Source organism: Carlito syrichta, unplaced genomic scaffold (assembly GCF_000164805.1).
Source record: "Carlito syrichta isolate Samal-C Ts95f unplaced genomic scaffold, Tarsius_syrichta-2.0.1 Scaffold304758, whole genome shotgun sequence".
Lineage (NCBI taxonomy): Eukaryota > Metazoa > Chordata > Mammalia > Primates > Tarsiidae > Carlito > Carlito syrichta.
In genome coordinates, this window is record NW_007248854.1 from 191,955 (window position 1) to 214,305 (window position 22,351).

Below are 22,351 nucleotides of genomic sequence, written 5' to 3' on the forward strand. Positions count from 1 at the left end.
CCGGGCGTGGTAGCGCATGCCTGTAATGCTGGCTACTCGGAAGGCTGAGGCGGAAGGATCACCGGAGCCTAGCAGGCGACCCTGCAGTGACCAGGAGGGGCCACTGCACTCCAGTCCGGGCGACAGAGTGAGACTCCAACTGAAAAAAACAAAAAACATCACCTAACAAAGTTTAGGTCATGGTGCTCATAAAGTCACCAAAACAACAGATTTGAATTTTGCTTTTTCTTTTATTTCCCTATTCATATTTGGGGGAGTCTAAGTAAAAGGAATATGGGGATCAGAAAGAGAGAGAAAAAAATGGAGGGGAAAAGGAAGGAAGTGAAGGAGCGAGGGAGAGAAGAGAAGCAAAGTAAAACTCCAAAGGAGGAAGGTAATTCTACGCAATTGAATAATTAAACTTCACTCATCAAGGTTTCTCTGAATTGATACATTGCACATCGTCTCCAGAAGACTGTCGAAACATCTACCAGTCTCCGGAAGTCTTTCTAGAAAAAGCAGCTGACACGCTAGATTAGAAAGACTGAGAGCGATTCAGCTCGTTGGAATGAAATCACGAATGAGGCTGAAATTAGCCAATTGAGAGCTTCAGTTGCAGGGACAGATGGGAAAACATGGCAAAATTACACAGGTGGGTAATTTTGGAGACCTTCGTGGGGATTGTGAACTCAGGGAGTCTTTGAAGGAATAAAGTAATGACATCAGAGATGACTTTGTCAGAGCTAGTAAGAACGAACTAAACCTGGGGGAGTCATCAACAAATTCAGGAAAAAGTTGAATATGATGGCAGGGGTCAGGACATTTTGTGAGGAGTCAATATGTAAATGGAACCTGAAGGAAAATACCTTTTGCAAAGTCACTTGGAGACGGTTTCAAAACCTAGAACACATGGAACGAGACGTTCAGCAAATTTACTCTTTTAGGCAGTGAGTAATTGCTTGGTGTTTCCCAGGAAGACTTGGAGGAGTGACACCACGTTTCCATCCTTCTCTCCCTAAAACACACCGAGATCAAGACTGGCTTCAAGGTGAGGCTGCACGTTAGGGCCATTTGTCTTCTGACCATGTAAGTACTCCCTCCGAGCTTTACACGAGTTTGCCAATAGGAGCCATGTTATTGTGAATACTGTTCCTTCCCGTTAGGCTCTGGCAGTATCAGGATGCCTAGGACTTGATTTAAATCTTGCACCTTTCCACCTTTTGAGTGAGCAAGTCCAGAAATAAATAGGAGACAACATAAAAACCCGAGGAGAAAGAATAACTTGAGCCAGGCTCAGCTCAGGCTGTAATCCCAGCGCTTTGGGAGACTGAGGGGAGTGAATTTCCTGAGCCCTGTGGGTTCGAGACCCGCCTGTGTTAAATTTTCTTAAACAATTTTTCACACCACACACCTGAATGCTGTTTCAATGAGCAAGTATTCTGACCATTCTTTTGAGATCCTCTGGTTTGTAGCTCAATCAATATTTTCTTGAAATGAACATATATTTGAATTCTCCAGAGGTCAAAAGTATTTTGAGGAAAAATACCTGTTGGAATTACAAGCCATTCAGTCTGATGCCCAAATCAATGGTGGTGACTTTTCTTAGGGCAGGATTCCATTTAGCATGGAGCTGCCCTCTGTCTTATTTCCATGAGTAGACGAGGCTCACTCAAACCATGTTCAGGGCCAGCTACTATGCAAGGGACAACAATATTTTACATTAGGCATTCATAGTCTACTAAACTTGACATCCCATGCTCTTGATTATTTGGTAAAATAGTTCTGTGAGTGCCTTGAAGGTAAAAAGCATGGCTTACCCTCTTGAACGTCATCACAGCAGAGCACAGTGCTTGATATGCATTCAATAAATATTTTCTGACTCAACTAAATAGGTGTCACTAGCCCCACATCACAGGTGAGTGTATTAAGATTTAGAGAAAAGAGGAACTGTATCCAAGATCTTACAACAAGTGAAAGAGAACCAAGAATTTTCCAGATCTCTTGATTCCAAATTTTAGTCTTTTCTTACTCCAAGATTTGCCACCCCAATGATCTTGCTGGCTAAGATGAGACAATAAGATTCACATAGTCTCATGGACAATATGGTAGACTGTTCATCGGTCTTAGTGAAGACTGTGAGGTTATATTAATGAAAAATGTAAAAGTGTCAATCTTCATAGATTCAATTTCCACTCGCCCAACCCACTCCATTTAATTTGGGGTTTATGTGATTTAAGAGTTCAGTCGAGTTGATTACTAAGATGAAATACTTCCCTTGTTTTTGTGAAACACTTTTCTTGAAGAGATTTTGGTTATATTATTACTGAGTTCCTGACCCATCTTGATAGACAACTCTGAAGCATGGACCTCCAGGGTACCACTTCCCAGCTTTAGGGGAGTAATAGACCCCTAACATTTGGTTTCAGGAAGTTCCATCTCTGCTACAAAATGAGTTACATTGTAATTTTAAGATTTGTTTCAAAACATTCTGCAATAGCTATGAAAAATTTCCAACTTGGGTAACACAAAGATTAAAAAAAAAAAAAAAAAATAGCCTGGGCAGTGTTTCTTGAAGTGCAGTGCCTAGACCAGCAACATTTCCTAGGAACTTATTAAGAACACAAATTCTGTGGCCACACCCAAACCCACTGAATTACACATTGAGGGAAGTGGAGTCCACCCCCCAGGGTGATACTGATGAACATTCATTCGAGTTTAAGAACCACTGTTGGACAATACATACTACATACATACATACGTTTTGGACCCTCAGCTGAATTTTTTTTAAAAAAGAAGAAAATAAAAAAGGTTCCCTTAAGAACAAAAGACAATCCAAATGGAGAATGAGAGAAAGAGTGAGGTAATTTTGTTCTCAGAGGGAATTACCAAGTTCCTTCAGAGGTTAAATTCCAGGGTTTACATTTTTAGCTAAATATTTCTTTGAGAGTCCAATAAAATACCTTTTTTTTAAAGAGTCCTTTCGAGATACCCCATTTCATACATCGTGTCATACTGATACTATCTTAAGTGATACATCTGTATCATTAATGTCAGGTGAATTTTTTTTTTAACCATTAAAAAGTTAAAACAATCATTTTCAAGCATCTAGCATGTTTTACCATTTGTAGTCATATGTTGGCAAAGATGACTCAGAAAAGGCTATAATTTGAGCTTTAGTAACGGTATTAATTTCTGATGAGAAAATTACAAATGTAAATAAATTAGAATAGACCCGCTTTACTATTCAGGAGAAATTCTTTACATTCAAACAGTAACTTTATAATGTCAAAATAACTAGTAGGTATTAATCAGTATCTGGACTATGTAAATATTTGCTTGTTTCCATAGTGATTGGCAAGCCCAGATACATAAAAAAAAAAAAAATTCCACACATGTTATCACTTCCTAATAATATGATCATAAAAACACGACTCAGGCCAGACTGAGAGGAGAATAAACACTATTAATTAAAAGATTTATAAAATAGAGGAGGAAGTGACAAAGTTTTGAGTGCAAAAATTCACAAAGGAGGTAATATATATATATATATTTTTTTTTTTTTTTTTTAATTCTGAAAGAAACTTGAGCAACCCTTAATTATCTTTCAAAATGCTATTTAGAACTTTCCAAAAATAAAACATCTGACAACTGCTCAAAGCACACCGCTCCCCCACCCACAAAACACACACTTTTAAAGTGGATATACAGCCATGGCTGTGAAGCGTGTTTGAAAAAAGTGAGACTGTTGGCATTTCACTTGAAATCAACTGAGAAGTTCTTTACTAAAGAAGTGAGAAGCTCAAAGCTGTTTTCCAAAGCTTGAGGGGAGTACGGCATATTACCAAGCAGGAGCATTTGGTCAAAGAGTAAATTAGTAGTGTGGTTCACACATTGCACAAGAAATCTACACAGGAACCACAGTTGTCTTAAATAATCAGTCCTGTTAACGGGCCTTTGGTTATGAAATTTCTTCACAAAGCAGTCACCAGCGCAAAGGCTGTTTTTAGAAACACTTTGTTCTTCTGATATCTGCTGGGATAAAGCAGCATCATTTTTGTTTTTTTCCCTGCATGGTTTCTAAAAATAAAAACAAACACAGAAACACAAACACACCCTCAAGTAACAGGAGAAGAAACGAACATGTCCCATAAGGCTATTCAATAGGTGCTTAGTTAAATAGGTAGTCAGGGGGAAAACGCAGATGCTAATTCTCAAATGTAGAAGGGACCACACAGAGGACTATTCAGAAAGATCCTTCTCTGAGCACATGGCAAGACCAAATCTAAAGCATCGTTGTAAAGGCAGAAACTGAAATAATCACAGTTGCTAGATGCTATCTTATGCTATCTACACACACATATACAAATCAATAAAATATTGAAATGCCATAAAAACAAGCTATATAAAGTCTTTAAAAATGTTTAATTAAGAATAATGAAGAATTCCTAAGTAAAGCATCACTATGCCAAGCAACCATGTAACCAAAAATCATTTGTATCCCTAAAGATGTTGAAATAAAAAGAAAAGGAAAGCCCAATACCAAGGAGTCTTAAAGGAAACCACTAATGGATTTGACTCTGCAAATCAATATACATCTTTGTACAAATGTGAGAAACAAATTAAAGAAAAGCAGCAGACTGGAAGATAATATATAGAAATTCTATAATAGACAAAGCTTTTATGTCCTTAATATATAAAGAATTCCTGTCAATCAATATGGAAAAGACAAGGAAGGGAAGGGGGAAAAAGAATGAACAGGAAAAAATAAATCCAATAAACATATGAAAAGATCATGTAGTAACTTGAAAATTAGAAAAATAATTATACTATTTCTACCCACCATATTGATGAAAATTTAAAAGATTAAGAAAACGAAGTTACCAAGGATATGAATACATAGGCTAATTTATATATTGTTCATACAAATGAGAAGCATTTTTTTTTTGAGTTGGAATCTCACTTTGTCCCCCAGGCTGGAGTACAGTAGCACACTTACTGCCACCCCAGTCTCAACCTGCTGCACGCTGGAGATCCTTCTGCCTCAGCCTTCCAAGTAGTCAGAATTACAGGTTTGTGCTACCACATCCAGCTAATTTTTGACTTATTGTAGAGACGAGATCTGGCCAAGTTGCTCAGGCTGGTCTCGAGCCCACGGGTTTAGGCAATCCTCTCACTTCAGCCTCCCAAAGTGCTGAGATTACAGGCTGAGCCACCAATCCTGGCCCTGAAAAGCATTTTTAAAGATTTTTGCATTATCTTCCGTAATTTGAAATGTGGTTGACTTTAATACGACAATTCAACTCCTAGGAATCTTTGCTATGGATATAGCACACTCGCACCAAGATTCACGTACAGAGATGTACACTGGAGTTACTTGGTAGTAATGGAATATTGGAAATAGTCTAAACACCCATCAAGAGTGGAATGTCTAAAGAATTATGGTGTATTCAAAATCATTCTCAATATTTAGGACCATTTTTAAAACCCTGAGATATATTATTAACTAAAGCAATGCAAACTATTGTAGAAAATACTTCTTAAGAAGAGAATACCATCAGAAATAGAAGGAACAAGTGAAGGAAAACTGGATTTTTAATTTGTTTTCTTTGCAATCTTTTTGTAAAAATTTAAATTGTGGTAAAATCTACATAGCATCAAATTTACCATTGTAACCTTTTTTAAGTGTATAATTCAATGGCATTAAGTATACTTAGTCACATTGTTGTGCAAACATCACCACCACCCACCTTCAGAATCTGTTTTGTCTTCCCAAACTGAAACTCCATTCCCATTAGATTACTAACTCCCCATTCCCCCTCCCTAGCCTTTGGCAACCATCATTCTACTTTTTGTCTCTATTAATTTGACTTCACTGGGCACCTAATATAAGTGGAACCACGCCACATTTACTTTCTTGTGCTGGGCTTATCTCACTTAGCACAATATCGTCAAGGTTCATCCATGTTGTAGCAAACAAATACAAATTGCTTTTATAATACATAAAAACTAAAGTAAAACTTAAATCTGCCTACAAGGATCCACTTGTGCAAATACTTGTGTCAAAACTTTTTTTTTGGCTCGAATAAAAGTAAATTTCAAGGAAATAAATTGTGATCGGAGAAGTATCTCTCTTGTATGAAAATATCTACTTGCTTGTATTCACTTACACGAGTTCCAATTGAACTATTGAACCTGGTGTGACTTAAGGATTAGGAAGAAAGAAAGAAAAAAAGAAGAGGGAGACGGGAGAGCAAAACAGGTTCTGGGAAGACCCCCTCCCATACCCGCTCCAGACAAAGTGACCAACGTGACGTTTACACCCAGCCATAAAGGATGAGTAGACACAGCTAGGTGAAGAATGGGAATAAAAGGGGAGCATTTGGGGCAGAAGGAGCAGCTTGGGGAAAAGTCCTGAGGTCAGAAAGAGGCTGGAAGTGAGACCCTGAGAAACGTTTCCGTCCAGCTGGACAAACTGGAGGGTGGGACTGATAGGGCCCAGATGAAGTGTGGGTTTGTAAGCAATGTGGGGAATTGGAGTGGATTGAGTTCTTCAGATAACGGCAAGTCAGGATGGTGATTTGCGTGAACTGATGTGATCCAATTTGCAAGTTAGAAAGAATCATTGTGGCTGCTACCTGGAGCAAGGATCAAATGGGTCAAGAATAAAAGAAAGAAGAGGACTTGGGGGGTGGGCTTCCTCTAGGAGTGACAGGAGCTTGAGCTAAGGTGGTCAAGGAAGACTTGAGAGATCTTTCTGAGATGATAAACACTCATGCCCTTCACCACATGTACTTATAACACATCTCTGCTTTTTCCCTCAGATGGGATTTTGTTGTTTACTACCAAAAAATTATTGACTAATGACCAGTCTATACTTTTTCAGTCACCTGAGTCTTGGATTGTGTTGCTCTTACTGCTTGGAATGGCAGTAACCCTTTCCAGGTGGAAATCTCTCTAGTAAGGCCCAATTAACTCACTCAGAATTCATCACTCCCTCTGTTAAGTCACTATTGCGCTATATGTGTGCCTCTGTTTATCACACTGTATTTTTTTTTTTAGCCTATCTACCCAGCCCTTTGTGCAATGCCTGGTTTATATTTTTACTGGATAATTACTTTAATGGAGCAAGGATTCAAGGCTTAGGAAGAGAGAGAAGAAGGAAAGAAGGGAGGAGGTTGAAGAATGTTGGCTTTTCCTGGCCACTCCGGCCTTGGTTGGCGTCAGAGATGTTAGTGGGAAGAACTTGGAGCTCCTCCCTTCATCTGGCTGGCTTCCTCTGCAGAGACCACAGTTTCATCAGGAAGATGGCGGCAGATGAAAAACTCACTCTTTTTAAAGCTCCTGCCCATCATCAGAAACTCAACTGCTTCTCAGACGTGGGCATGACGCAATATGTCTTCACAGAATGATGGGTCCCTCGCCCCCTCCCATCACCCCCACAGAATGTTATTCCTTCCCTGGACAACTGAGGAGTCAGGAGTCACAGGTGAAGTCTCAGACCAGCCGGCTGTCCTTGCTTGAGCGACCTTGAAAGGGTACTCCATTTGTCCCCAGGGCTACTCGTCAGAGGCCCTAGGTGGGCGGGGGCTTCTCAGTGATCAGTGCCATTTGCCAAGCAAGCTCCACACTTGCCTCAGCGGCAGGGGCAGCGTACAGAGGCTACTTCAGTGAGCATCAGGGGCTTCTTTCAGGGAGTTTAGGTAAAAGATCAGAATGTGCATTCTAACTCACAGAGCCATATAAGCATGAATAAATCCTCTGAATACAACTGGAAGCAGGTTCTGGTTATTGCCACAAATGAGTCAGTCCATTTCCACTGGGTTTAGACTCCGAGCATCCAACTATCTGGCCTCACAGAGATCAACTATTTGGATGCTGATTGGATTTTTCTTCTTTTTGATTGATGTTCTACAGTCAGGGTCATTGTGTATTTTCTTTTCCAAAAGTCATAAGGAACAAGGGAGGTAGCTGCCCCCAAAGGGATCTGGAATAAAAGCAAGCTCTCTGTCTCACTTGGGGAGTGTGTCAAACTCAACATAATACATTAATGTTGCAAATATATAATTTATTTGTCCTTTCAAAGAGCTCCCAAAGGAGTGTATCTTCTCTGCACTACCATTCTTCGTAATTGAAAGGCCACGTATACCCAGCAAACAAAGACCCACACGTAGACATACTGCAGGTAAACTCATGTTTTGAAGCCAGTGCTAACTCCTAGGGTTCATCCTGAAGGCTATAAGTACCCATTTCTTTTAGCATGAACCAAGCCATTGAGTCACAGGTGCACGTGTTTACAACTAGACCCTACAGCTGAGAGTTTTCCAAAAAAACTCACTTAAACAAATATTTTCTAGAGTCAAAGAATTTATTTTTCTTCCGCTAAAAGAATTAGAACAAAATTGGGAGGGAGGGACCAAGCAGAGAAAACTCAACATCAAAAAAATTCTGCAAAGTAACCACAGAGTTGGGTGTTTTGTAGAGCTGGAAAAGAAAAATAGACACAATTCTCTCTCCCCAGGAACTTGCCACCTAAAATAAAAAAATATTGATACAGATTCACAGCAAAAAGACACACAGACAACTGCACAAACATTAAAAAAATAATTAAACAAGAGAGCAAAACATTGACAGAAATGGTCTCTCAGACTTGCACAATGTGTTTCTGCTGCAAATTTATTTTTCTCGCTTTGCTTTTGATCAAAGTGGTATGTGGCTGAACAAGTGCCGGGAATGGCAGATCCAAGAAAGGCAGGAGAGGGCAGCGACCCCAGGTCAAGGAAAGGGTGGATGCAAGCTTATCCTGGAGGGAGGCCAGGAATCCAGCACAAGGATGGGCACAGCCTCACTGCCAGGGAAGAACTGAGTTCTAATCCTGGCTCCACATGGGTTTTAGTGCCTTTAATGCATGCGCCGAGAGTGCTAACAGTCCACTCTGGTTGTTTCACAAGATGCTGGATGATAAAAGGAGGCAATAGGTGAGAACATACTTTAGACAAGATACGGGTGAGAGGTTTACCTTTGGAGCTGTAAGAAAGGCTTGCTCTTTAGGCAGTATACATTCTATCAGACAAAGCCTCAGGATTCTAACATTGTTTTATGCAATGTCTAAACACATCCAGAAGGAAAAGAGCCAAGTCCTGTTTTTAAAAAACATTAAGAAGCATAGGGCTGGAAAAATCGCTGAAACCTTGCTCAGCAAAGAAGCTATTTATTCAAAGCAAATGACTCACTGAAGAGAAGGGAGGATGCAGCCTTGGAGGAGGGTGAAGATGAGTCAGCAGTGAACAGAACCCTCCCAGGCTTTCACCCCACCTTTCTCCTCAAGAAAGGTGATGCCGATAGAAAGGTAGTGTCCCTAAGAGAGGGGGAGGGATGGTCCAGGGGGCTAAAACAGGTTGAGAAATCTCCTAAAGAGAGACTATTGCTAGGTGCATCGGGAAGGAGGATCTCTTTTCTTGGGGAAAAAGGAAGCAGAAAGCTAAGTTCCCTTGGAAAAGGTTAGAAGTTGAGGCGAGAGGGTACAGTGACAAGGCAGAAGTTTCTCGGAGCCCAGTGACTGGTTATATCTCCTGTCTGCTACCCACTGGCTGTGTGACTCTGGATGATAGTTCAACCTCTTTGCGCCTTTGGGAACTTGGGGGCAGTAATGTGTCTCTCATAGGGCTGAAGTGAAGGGTAAATTAGCTATCATCTGTGATGTTTATCACACATAGAAGTATGTTTACCACACATAGAAGTATCACTCAAGGGGTATTTTCTTTTTCAGAAGCCCATGGGATCAGAAGTTTTTATGTATATATGATTTTTTCATTGATCACCATCAATGAAATAGAGCCTCTTATTTAAAATGTGCATAAATATTTCAGAAGTTGTTCAATCAGACTTATACAAAAGTATAATTATAATGACTAGGCAAGAGTCAGCTTAGGAAGCAAGTCAATTAAAACAGTATTATTTGGCAAACTGAATTATTCTCTATCGTCAAAAGTCCCAGGAATACAGTTCGACTCTTTTAATTGTTCAAATAGACTTCACACCAAAATGTATACTGCTGCCAGTGAGGACTGTGAGAAGTGTAGACTCTACATGGAAATATTGAATTCATTTGTACAGACGAAGCACCTGCAAGAAAAGAAAAAAATAAGGAGTTAGAGGACATGTTTTGACGATTGAAATCAAAAGAGAAGGTCTCTGGGTCCTGCCCATCATCCACCGTGATAGTTTGGGCTTTGATCTTTGTTCCTCTTTCTTCCGATTGAAGGTCTGAACCAAGGGAAGTACCTGGCTTTTATTTTAGCTGCTTCTTTTAAACGATTATGATTCAGCTGGGGGTGAAGGGTGCTCTTAAAGCCCAGACATCTTCACCCCTATACAATGCATCCACATAACCAAGGACTATTTGTACCCCCTAAGGCTACTGAAATGTATTAATTAATTTTTTGAAAAGATTATGATTCAGATGTTGGCCCGAATTTGCCCACAGGCCAGAAATATCAAGATGGCTCTGGGACCCATCCTCGGTAGACTGAACTGACTGAACTGTGCCATGCCAAAAGAGCAGCTTCATGAAATTTCATTCAACAATATTAGCTGGGCACTTACTGTATGCCCTGGACAGCTCCAAGCGTTGAAATCGGACTTCCCCTGGTTCTCCAAAGGCAGCCATAAAAGTTTAAAACCTGATTCATATCTATTGCTGTCTGCAAATCTCTTTAAAATAAACCTAGTTACACACACACAAGCACAACTGATTTCATTCATTCCAAAAAAGACAGCAACAAGAAAGAAAAGGAAGGGTAAAATTCAGTTGCCACACTGTCCAGTGGAATTCTGGGTATCTACACACTCTGAAACAAATCATTAAGGCTTATACTTTCCCCTTATCGTGTAAAGATCAGTATAGTCATATACTTTCCATGTCCACAAGAAATTGCATTCTTCTGAGCCACAGAGAGCATGGCAAGCTCTGCCTCAGAGCTCTTGATTCTGATAAAGCAGCTGTTCAGCAAATTGCTTCAATAAGATGCTTAACCAAACTCTGTGGCCACATTTAAGTAAATACAAACCCATTTTTTTTCTTTTAAAGATGTGGGGTACAATTCAGGATTAGGTATACAAGGGGTCATCGTACAGGTAAAGTTTGGGCCTCCCTTTGGTCCCCACTTCACCTGGTTTGAGATCAGGTACCTTTATTGATGTCATGCGTCCCCTACCCCCCAACTGTGCTGCCCCTTGACACTGGACAGGATAAGAAAAAAATGTGACACATACACAGTATGGAATATTACACAGCCATAAAGAAAGACAAACTTGACTTCGCAGCAACTTGGATGGATTTAGAGTCTATCGTACTGGGTGATCTATCATAGAAACAAAGAACTGAGTACCACATGTTCTCACTTATAAAAACCCATTTTATAAGTTTCCAATCTCCCCAGACAGTAGATTCCAAATACAAATGACACGGGTTGAGCCACCTTCCACAAGGCATCTTGCTACACTATGGACCACCCTCATCACGTGACAGCTGCCTCAGGGCAAGGGAAGCCACCTGGGCCCCTTTGCACAGAGGTCCCCATGCTTGTGATCTAATGCTCTCCAGTTGTTGCCCTGACATTCTTAACGATGTTGTCTTGAATATGAGTTTTGTAAGTGATGTTCAATAGAATGGTGGCACCTGGGGGCAAAGAGGGGGAAAGGAGTTGGGGAACTTGGAGCTCATTAAAGCCTCCGAGTCCTGCACTGGGTAGGATAGGCTCTTGGCTACTGGGTCGCCCCCCACTCCGGGTACACCTAGCCTCACTGGACCTCACTCTGCCATCTCCTGCCTGGTAAGACTGTGTCTGCCTTCCAACCACTTCTGCCACGCCCAGAGAGACAGCCTATGAGGGTCAAGTTCAGGCATGACAGCGTGGCAGCACATTCTGCAGGCAACTTGGCAGGGATGAACCTTTTGCTCACTACCGACCTCCCCACCCAGGTACCTGTAAACTCTTGGGCTTGGAAGTTGGCATCTGCCATGCGTTAGGACAGCAAGTCTATGGGAGAGGGAGGTTCCTGGCTTCTCTTCCCACCCCGGCTGGAGTCTAGCCTAACACTTGAGTCCCTGGCAGGAAGGGGAATCCAGCAGTGGTCAGGCCTGAGCCTCGTTGGCTTCCCTAACTTGCAAGACAGAAGTTCCCCCAGGTGCCTCTGGGGTCCATTCTCACCCTAAGAGTATCCCATTGGTGGGAAGTGCTTCCTCGGGCCACGAGTTGCTTCGGGAAAGCCTCTCTTCCTCCTTCCAACATTTCCAAATCTGGCCTGTTCTTGCCTTACCTAACTAACTTTAGGCACCCTCCAGAGCAAGACACACACAAAAATGGAGCAAGTCCAGTGATTCCACAGAGGCGTTAAATGCTCTGTCGTTTGCACTTAAAACTGGCATTGCACAATATAAGGATAAACAATAAGGCTGGGCACAGTGGCGTGTGCCTGTAACCCCGGCACTTAGGGAAGCCAAGGTGGGAGGACTACTTGAGCTCAGGAGTTTGAGACCAGCCTGGGCAAGTTGATAAAGACCTTGTCTCTACAAAAAGTCAAAACATTAGCCAGGTGGGGTGGTACGCGCCTGTAATCCCAGCTTCTTGGGAGGCTGAGGAAGAAGGATCACCTGAGCCCAGGAAGTTGAGGCTGTGGTGAGCTGTGACGGTCCCATCTGTACTCCAGCCTGGGTGACAGAGTAACATCTTGACTCAAAAAATGAAATAAAATAAAATTGAAAAGGATGAACAATAAAATCCATGTCAACACTATAAAATTTTAACTCTACTTAGAACAACGTTAAATAGCAAATAAAAACACCTTGGAAAGTCAGGAGACAAGACTGCAGAAGAAAGGAAAAGGCTTCATATTTTGTACTTAAAAAAGTAGATTCAGGCGGGTGCATGTGCAGGGTTGTTAAATGGAATTGCTGCATAATGGTGAGGCTTTGGCTTCTAGTATGCCCATCACCCAGAAAGTGAACACTGTATCCAAGAGGTAATTTTTCAGCCCTCGCCCCCTGCTGCCCTCCCCACTTTTGAAACCCCCAACGTCTATTATTTCCCTTTATATATCTGTGATACCTATTGGTTAACGCCCACTTGCAAGCGAGAACATGGGATACTTGATTTTCTGTTTCTGAACTAGTTCACTTAGAATATTGGCTTCCAGCTCCATCCACGTAGCTGCAAAAGACATGATTTCATTCTTTTCTGTGGCAGTGTAGAATTCCATAGGGGTTATATACCATGTTTTCTTTATCCGATCATCTGTTGATCGGCATTTTAGTTGCTTCCATGACTTTGCTTCTGTGAATAGTGCTGTGATAAACACATGAATGCAGGTGATGTTTTGCTGATATTTCGGTATCTTTAGTGGCATGTCCTCCCCTAGTTTTTGAACAAAGGTCCTTGTGTTTTCTCATTTTTGCACTGAGTCCTGCAAATTATGTTGCTGGGCCTGCTACCACAGTCCGGGCGAGAACAGAAGTTGAAGGGTTCGCTAAGAGACTTCATTAAAAACAATCAGTATTCAGTTGTTTGCTGGATCTCTGTGAAGACCCAGGCTTCTTCCCATGAACATTTCCATCTCTTTCCGTTTCCAGTTACTTGCATTTATTACAGATCCCTGGGTCAGATCTTCTTTCCTCCTGCTCTTCTACCTTTTATGAACTACTTTATGGGTGAACTTTTCTCTTTCCAGCATTTCTGCATAATTGGAGCATGACCACTCATGGAAAACCATGATATAGTTTTTCCTCATAAAATATATACTCTGCAACCTCAAAAAAAAAAAAAAACTTATTCTAAATGTAACACGTACAGAACTCTTGCCCAAATAGTCTAGCTTAAGAGTGGTCAAAGAACTGTAGTTCATTAGCCAAAAATAAAACCCCAAATGATTCAAGTTCTTTACTTGTGCTTTCCTGTTCAATGAAGATTCTCATGGAAACTCTCGAAATTCTGTGTCGTTCTCCTGTCCACTTCCCTCTTGCTCTAAATACGTCCTACTGGTAAATGGTAGATCTGAACCCAAGCTGTTGACCCAAAAGTCATATCTTTCCCATTGTACTTGTGCCAATGTTTCTGCAAGTTTAGCATGCAGAATCCAGAATCCCTCAGATGTCCTATAAAGACAGATTGTCAGGCTCCCCTCTCAGAACCTCCAAATCATTAGGCCTGAGATTTTGCTTTTCTAACAAATTCCAGGTGATGCTGCTTTTCACGGATTGTTGAGTAAGAAGTTCACAGGCCAATTTCTTCACCTATGCATAGGGTGCCTTAGATGACAGATAATCGACACCTTTAGAAGACCTGGAACCACACTTTGAGAACCCCTCACTGTGTAGCAGTTTAAAGTCTGATGTTACGTGAATTGCAGAAAGAAACCTTCTCTTCCCAGTGTCCTTTCTTGAACAAAGGAAGTATATTTATCCTGTGCAAAGAAGACATCTACTTGCAAGTCATTTTCTTTAAATCTTCAAGCACATTTCAGGGCTGTTTTTAAATCTCATTCAAGGCTGGGCTGGGTGGCTCAGCCTGTCTGTCATCCCAGCACTTTGGGAGGCCGAGGTGAGTGGATTGACTGAGCCCACGGGTTCGAGACCAGCCTGGGCAATTTGGTGAGACCTCGTCTCTACAATGAATCAAAAAAATTAGCCGGGTGTGGTAGCACGAACCTGTAGTTCCGGCTACTTGGAAGGCTGAGGTGGAAGGATCACCAGAGCCCAGCAGGTGGATGCTGGAGTGGCCGTGAGTGTGCCACTGCACTTCAGCCTGGGCAACGGAGTGAGACTCCAACTCAAAAAAAAAAAAAATCATCTTATTTAAGGCTGCATTTCACAGAAGATGGAGAGCAAATGCTGTCAATTCTACTACACAGTGACCTTGGATTTTGCTCCTTTCATGGGTGGCCAAATTTGTTCAGGACTGCTAAGACCAGGTCTTCTAAAGGTGTCGATTATCTGTTATCTAAGGCACCCTATGCGTACATGAAAAAATTGGCCTGTAAACTTCTTACTCAACAATCCGTGAAAAAATGGCCCAGTCTTATAACTGGAGATGATAATTTATTTTGAAATTCTTTGATGTCATACAAGTTATGAAGCATTATTAGTCTGCTTGGAACATCCAGTTATACAGAACAATGAGAATGACTAATTTCTCTTCCAAAAGCTTTCTCACTTTTGTTCTGGGAGAAGTTAATGTATAAATTCTTTAAAAAAAAAAGTTCATGAAGAAGTAATTAAAAAGTTTACAGGCAATTTGGAAAAGAAGGGGTAAGTCCCCCTTAATCTCATCACTCAGAAAAAAAAAAAAACCCAAAGCAAGATTGGCATGCTGGTTTATTTCCTCCTAGTCTTATTCCTATTCATCTATTTAACATGGCCATAATTTGTCATTACATTTTCAACACCCCTCCTTTCACTTATGATTACACTGCATCAGAATCTATGCAATTACTTCATCTATAAACATTTACATCATTTCCTTCAGGCGGTGTTAGGACATACCGTATGGCCATATTTGAGATGGACCTAGCCTTTCATATAGATTCCAGAGATTTTTCGGTGTGTTCTCTTTTGTTTTGCAGCGTTGATTCAGATGGTTCAGTGCTTAACCCGAGAGGAGGGGCCCTTCTCAAGCTCCCCTTTCATATCTCCAAGTTCACAGATCCAAACTAGTGACCTATCCGTTGGTTAGATGCCAGCTCACTCCTTGGGTTTCTCTGCCCCCCATAACTGGAGAGTGATGCAACTTTCATTTAGGATGAAATACTTTTTCAACCAGAATTCCATCACATTCTTGTTCATCTGTCCGAGTCCTACCTGCTCCAGGCCACACATAAAATATTGAGTAGCAAAGAAATACATTTAAATAATAAAAATAATCAAGTTTACCATTAGCAAAGAATACCTGGAATGTAGAGGACAGTACCCTAACTTCTATACTTTCGGACAAGAACCTTTGTCAATGAACACACACACAGATCCCTCTTTAGTTGGGGGGCTAATTGCTCAGTCTTGGTTAAAGCAGCACCGTTCTGGGTAACGAGAATTGTATAAGAACTGGATGAGCAGTAAAGCTTCATGAAGACACCGAGAAACCAGTCAGCAATCTGGAATTCCTCTCCCTCTGATTCACACCTCTCTTCTTCCACCTCCACACACATCCCTACATACACAGGCACATCATCTACACAGTAAATATATACAACACACACATATACATTTTTTTGATCTGGCAAAAAATTTACAAATTGATGTATACCACCATTTAATGGTAAAACATTAGGTTTTCATTACCGTAGCAGAGAACTTTAAGAATCTGTGGAGAATAATCGAGTAAAATGAACTTTTAAAAGGCAGATTTTAAATTAGTCACTCAAGCTGAGCTCATGCACTGCAAAAGTAAGTCGAGCTATTAGGCAATTATTCAATACTTGCAACTCATGCCACACTCAAGTTTTTCCTTATTGCAATTTAAATTGTTTGTCTAAGTTATCTACATATTTGAGTCTGCTACATTTTTGACTATGAAGACACATTCCAAATTAGCTTTATTTTCTACCATTCGTGGGGGAGGGGGAACATTCTTACATAAAACAAAGACAGACAAATTCCGCCTTCAGATATTCACCCATAAGTCCCTCTAATCTCATGTCAACATGCACACATTTTCTGAGCAAAGAATTTGGCCGAGACCAACCAAATGCTAATTTAACGTTCTTGTCAGATTTAACAAATTATGTGTAACTCAGTGCATATGCTCATCAAGTTTTTAGAGATGAAGAGCATATTTACCCTAGTCAATATTCATATCTTTGAAATAAGTTCTTTTTTTTCTTTTTTCTTTTTAACGTATTGTGCTTTGAAGTGAGGTCAAGTATCTCTGCTTATTTATTCGAAGGGCTCAGCCTCAATTTGACCATGAGAAAATAGCAGAGATGTGCTAGCTACCTCGTTATGATGTCTCCAGAATCATACCTGAACCTGAAACAGCAACCTTGATTGGTTAGCTCAGCATTGCAATCTAAAACAACGGAAAGTACATATGGGTTGCATGAATTTGAAATCTCATCTGACATCTGAGTAACGTTGATCTTGTTTATATGACAACCTCATTATGGCACATAATTGCTCAGCGATCTCCTAGCAAATACTGGGTTAAAAAACGCCTGGAAGATGCTTGTTCTTCTCGTTATTAATTAGCACGTGTCCACTTCGCCAGATCCAGTGCCCAAACTTCATTTGTTATGTTCAGCCAAATGCATGAATAGCTTTGGAGTAATTATTTTCCAACATCAACTAATACCTCTCTGCACATCAATTAAAAATCCTCTTAACAAGGAGCTGCATTTTGTTTGAGATCAAATGCCTGGTCCAAAGCTATATCAATCATGTAGAGCTAATTAGTGGCTCCGCTTTATATCATTTGTTTTACTTTATTATTTCATTGTACACTTCCTAATGAAACCAATTGAACAATTTAAAAATCTTTGTTCAATTAATTGAAGGCTTAAAGGCCAGCTACCTCGTCGGGCTTTCTTCACTTTGAAAAGAAATACACGTGAGGGTGGGGAGACAGGGGGGAGCCCCATAGATGTGTTATTATACCTATTTACCTTCTGAAGTGCCTGCTCTCTAGATGCACGTTTCAAAAGGTTTATCACCGCGCTTATACTGCCGGCAAATAATTCATTGCTGGCCATACCTTTACCACGTCTCTCTGCAGGGTGAGCCATTTCAGAAGGATGGGTTGAAACAATAATAGGACGCATAGGGCAGTTAATCGTGAAGAAGCTCGCTCAATTATTGTGTATTTCTGTCAGCATTTTACAAACTGGCTGTCCAGCTTTGCTCCTCACTGCAAAAAAATGCTGAGCTGTGAAAACTCTTCTGTAGCCCTCCTTGGGGTCTGGATAGAGCTGTGGATTCCAATACAAATAGGAATGGATTAAATGCATGCTAACTACCCAAAGTGGGAAACTGTAATGAGGGAAGGACAGATTCCAGCTATTTAGAATTTCTGCTCACTCATCAGAACCAGGCCTCAGTCAGGGCTCCCGGGGGGCAGGAGAGGGAGCCCTGTTTGCCCCAGGTGTACGGCGGCTGGGCCTGTGACCTCTGTCACACCCCACCTCCCTGTTGGTATTTGTTTTGATTTATGAAACCTTTCGAAGACCCCGACCCTCATGCAGAAGTGGTTTTCCCGGTCACCAAGCGTGTCCCAATTAATGCAGAATCCGGGGAGTTAATGTTAGCAAAAGTAGAACTAATTTTCTCCAGTGCTGGCACCTCTCTGTGGCCCCCTTCTTCAAAAACATAAATCCATTTTAACTAAACAAAACTGACAAATCAACAGATGTCGGGGCTTCCGACAAATGGGCTGTGGTTCTCTCTTTGGTCTGTGCCAGAAGGGGAGAAATCAAGACCAAATTTTCTGAATAGTTAGTCTGGATTAGAGGCTGCTACAAAGTTGTGCACGTATATAAACTTATGGCATGTATTTACACATGTATTACTTTGAAAATAAACTGGTGGGAAGAATTCTGTCCAAGAGCAGGAAGGAGGAGAATGTTTTTTAAAGCTCTTCCAGGGTCTGAAAATCCTCGAGAATCACTGGGGGGTAGAGATTAAAAGACTTGGGAATCCCCTAATTTACTGTTCTTCACCCAGACGTCTGTTCTTTATAATGATTAAGTTACTAACCTTTATTTGTCAGTAATAATTGAATTTTACACCGAAGTGAATTATTGCACCAAATGAGCCGCTCCACTGCAATTTTAAATAGACTTCTTTGCAAATTATCTCTCATGATTTATATTGATCCTATAGGGAAGGCAAAGAAAAATTGTATGGGGATGAATGGTTTGAATTTCATGTAAAGGGATACACGTGTGATAGCTTCTCCTGGTCCTGCCAGTGAATTTAACATAATGCCTTCCTGGTTTCAGTATTCATTTAAAAATCTGGATGGCAAATCCAAATGTAAATCTCTAAAAGGTTTGGAGGTTAGACTGAGGCACGCCTCATTCTAAAAAACAAGAGATAGAGAGATGAGCATTTCACATAAGATCGTATTAATTTTATTATCCAGAATATCTGTGATCTAGAGGGCCGAAACCTCTCTAAAACATCCCTTTTTCAACCATCTCAGGAATGCATTTGGTTGTACGAATATCACCTTTCCAGCTGATGCGGACCTAAGCTTAGGTCCTATTTCTTCCAAGAAGCCTTTTCCAAAGCACTTCCCCTCTGATCTTTCTGGCTGATTTCTGCTTGCCCTTGAACGATTTTCTTGTGTTCCAGCAACTCCCAAAATCTTCCCTTATCATTTGAGCTCATGGTTTCCCAACCTCCTATAATAACAAACATCATCTGGGGAATACAAATTCCCAGGTCAGTTCTCTAGAGATTCTGAATTAATACATTTCTCTCTAGATCCTGAATTGATAAATGTGGGTTGGGGCTCAGAAATTGATATGCTTACCACACATTCGTGGTCATTTGCACTCTCGAGAAAGTTCTAAAACCCACTGAGAGCGAGGATAGACCACGTTGTCTAAATATCTGAGCAATTCTCGTATATCCCATGCATTTCTGGCCACCATATTTACTGCTTTACTGCTATGTGTTCCATCCTATCATTATGTCATTTAGATCTCTCTTGGGGAGTTACAGGCACCTTGAATGTGGAGAATACTTTAGCTTGAACATTTCTTCTCCATCTTATCCTTCTAGAAAACCAAAATACATTGTAAGTTTTTAATAAGAATTATTGTATTTAAATGGAAGCATTTGCCAATGTTTAGAAAGGTTACAGGAAGTACAGCAAGAGAGGTAAAGGTAGCAGAGAGAACAAGGGAAAGGGAAAAGCAAAGCATTTTCTGGTTTCTGAAAGTAAGGTGTTTATCACATGGTCCTCACAAGACCAATGGCATGTATAGACTTTTTTTTTTCTGATGATATAGCATTTGCAGAAATTTTAGAAAAAGTGGAGAAGCACAACATTATTAAAAAAAAAAAAAAAAGAGGTTGCTGGTGTAACCACCAAGAGATAACTTTTGTTAATCTCTTTCTAATAAATCTAATTCTCCAACTTGCAGGTTGCAATTTGCTTCATGGGAAAGTCCCACGTGGAGTTGGTGAATTTGGCCTTTTCCCTTAATGGGACAGTCAGAGAAGGTTATCTCCTTTATGTCTTTGGTTCTTACTTGGTTGGGTCCCACAAGCTTGGTTCTAAAGAAGAGCCTTGGAAAATGAACAAGAACAGTGCCTAAAGGTTTGTGTCCCTCAAAACTCATATGTAAAAACCTAATCCTCAATGTGACAATATTAGAAAGTGGGTCCTCTGGGAGGTGATTATGCCATGGGGATAGAGCCTTCACGGATGGAATTAGTGCCCTTGTAAAAGAGGTTCTGAGGTCCTGGGAACAAAGAAGGTGCCATCTATGAAGCAGCAGGAAAGTAGACACATGGGAAACGGGATATTATTTTATACTTTAGTTTGAGTATGGATTGAAGAGGATTTAAAACTTAAGGAGAAAAAAGTCAGAATCCAGATACCAAAGCTTGGAAACGTGTTTGTGAACAGTTACAAACAGTTTTACATAAAGAGATGAAAGTAACATTAATCATAGAGGTGTTGAAGATAAACTGAACTTTTTGGCATTTATTTATATGTTTGGTATTGGGTAGACCCAACCATATTCTAAAGAGTATTTTCCTTCCTTCTGCCTTCTTAGTGTTATAGTTTCACAGATTTACCCATTATTTCATCAATATTATGCTTACTTTTGATATGAAGCTCACAATGTCTTCATAATTAAAACATACAGAGAAAGATGTCAAAGTCTTTGACTTGTGTGTTTATTTTTAAAGTACATTTATCCCTGGTTCAGATACCAGAGCTCTCTTCAAACTTGAGAGTTGGAGGTAAAACATAGATTCATCTACTGACCAATGTCTTCCTGAATATTAGAGAATCTTGTGAAACCTAAATATGCAAATAAATAAAATCTTCAAGATTTTATGAGAAAAAGTTGAAGATGTATAAAAAAGAAAACGATAGCTAAATAGTTTGGGTAGAATGTGTAGTGATGAAAGCTGATTGTCATTTCTTCATTCCTAAACATTTCAGAATTCATTGGAAATTTTAAATGTTTAAGGTGGCATTTCCCAGAGTTTATTTCAGGATACTAATCACAGGAGATGCTCTAGCAGAAGGAGCTCTGAATCCAAATAAATTTGGGATGTTTTCCCTCCTGTCACCCACTAAGTCATTCTTGGAGCTTCCCAAAGCATGTTAGCATATTAAAGTATGTGAAGGGGCCCCTCAAAACAGAATTTATTTAGGAAAAAATTGTGTATTTATACTTACATGTTTACTCTTCAGTCACCTTCAAAGTATTCTCAATTTGATGCAATATACCTACTGAGATGCTTTTTCCACTGCTCAAAACAGTTTTCTAACTTATCAATTTTTATGCCGTTTAGTGTTTCTGCTGTTTTTTTGTTTCACGTCTTCCACATCGGCAAAAAAGTTTCCCTTGGAGTACTTTTTTCATCTGGGGAAACAAAGCAAAAAAAAGGTTTCTTGGGATGAGATCAGGTGAATAGGGAGGGTGGGGCCTGGGGGCCATGTCATTTTTGGTCAAAAACTGCTGAATATTCAGTGCGGTATAGTCAAGTGTGATGTCATGGTGGAAGAACCAGTTGCCTGTTGGCCACAACTTGGGATGTTTCTTCTGCAAATCATGACACAACTTTATCAAAACTTCCAGATTAAGAACTTTGGTTGACAGTTTGATCTGAAGGAACAAATTCTGAGTGTACTACAAGGGGCCTGTAATCAAAAAGACAATTCTGGGTTTTGGGGCGTCCTCCTTGTAAGTCCTACAGTAAAGATATGTGTTTGTTTGGTTTTATCTTTTGATTACACCCAAAGAATTATCTCTGACAGATTTTGATTATTACTCTGGGTGTTCTTTTAATTAAATACCAGAAATGATATCCCAAATATATAGCAACCAGTATAGCAGGGAAATGACCACTCAGGAGAGATACTGGCTGTAAGCAACCAGTACTGCTATACAACGGCCTCGGGCTGATATTCCTGTTAAGAACTCAATGAATAGCTATACATGTATGTTTGTTGGAGCTCTATTCACAATAGCAAAAACATGGAACCAACCATGTTGCCCATCGAAGCTGGACTGTATTAAAAAAAAAAGTGGTACATATACACAATGGAATCTTATGCAGTCATAAAGAAGGACAAACATATGGACTTCACAGTAACTTGGATGGATTTAGAGTCAATCATACTCAGTGATCTATCACAGAAAC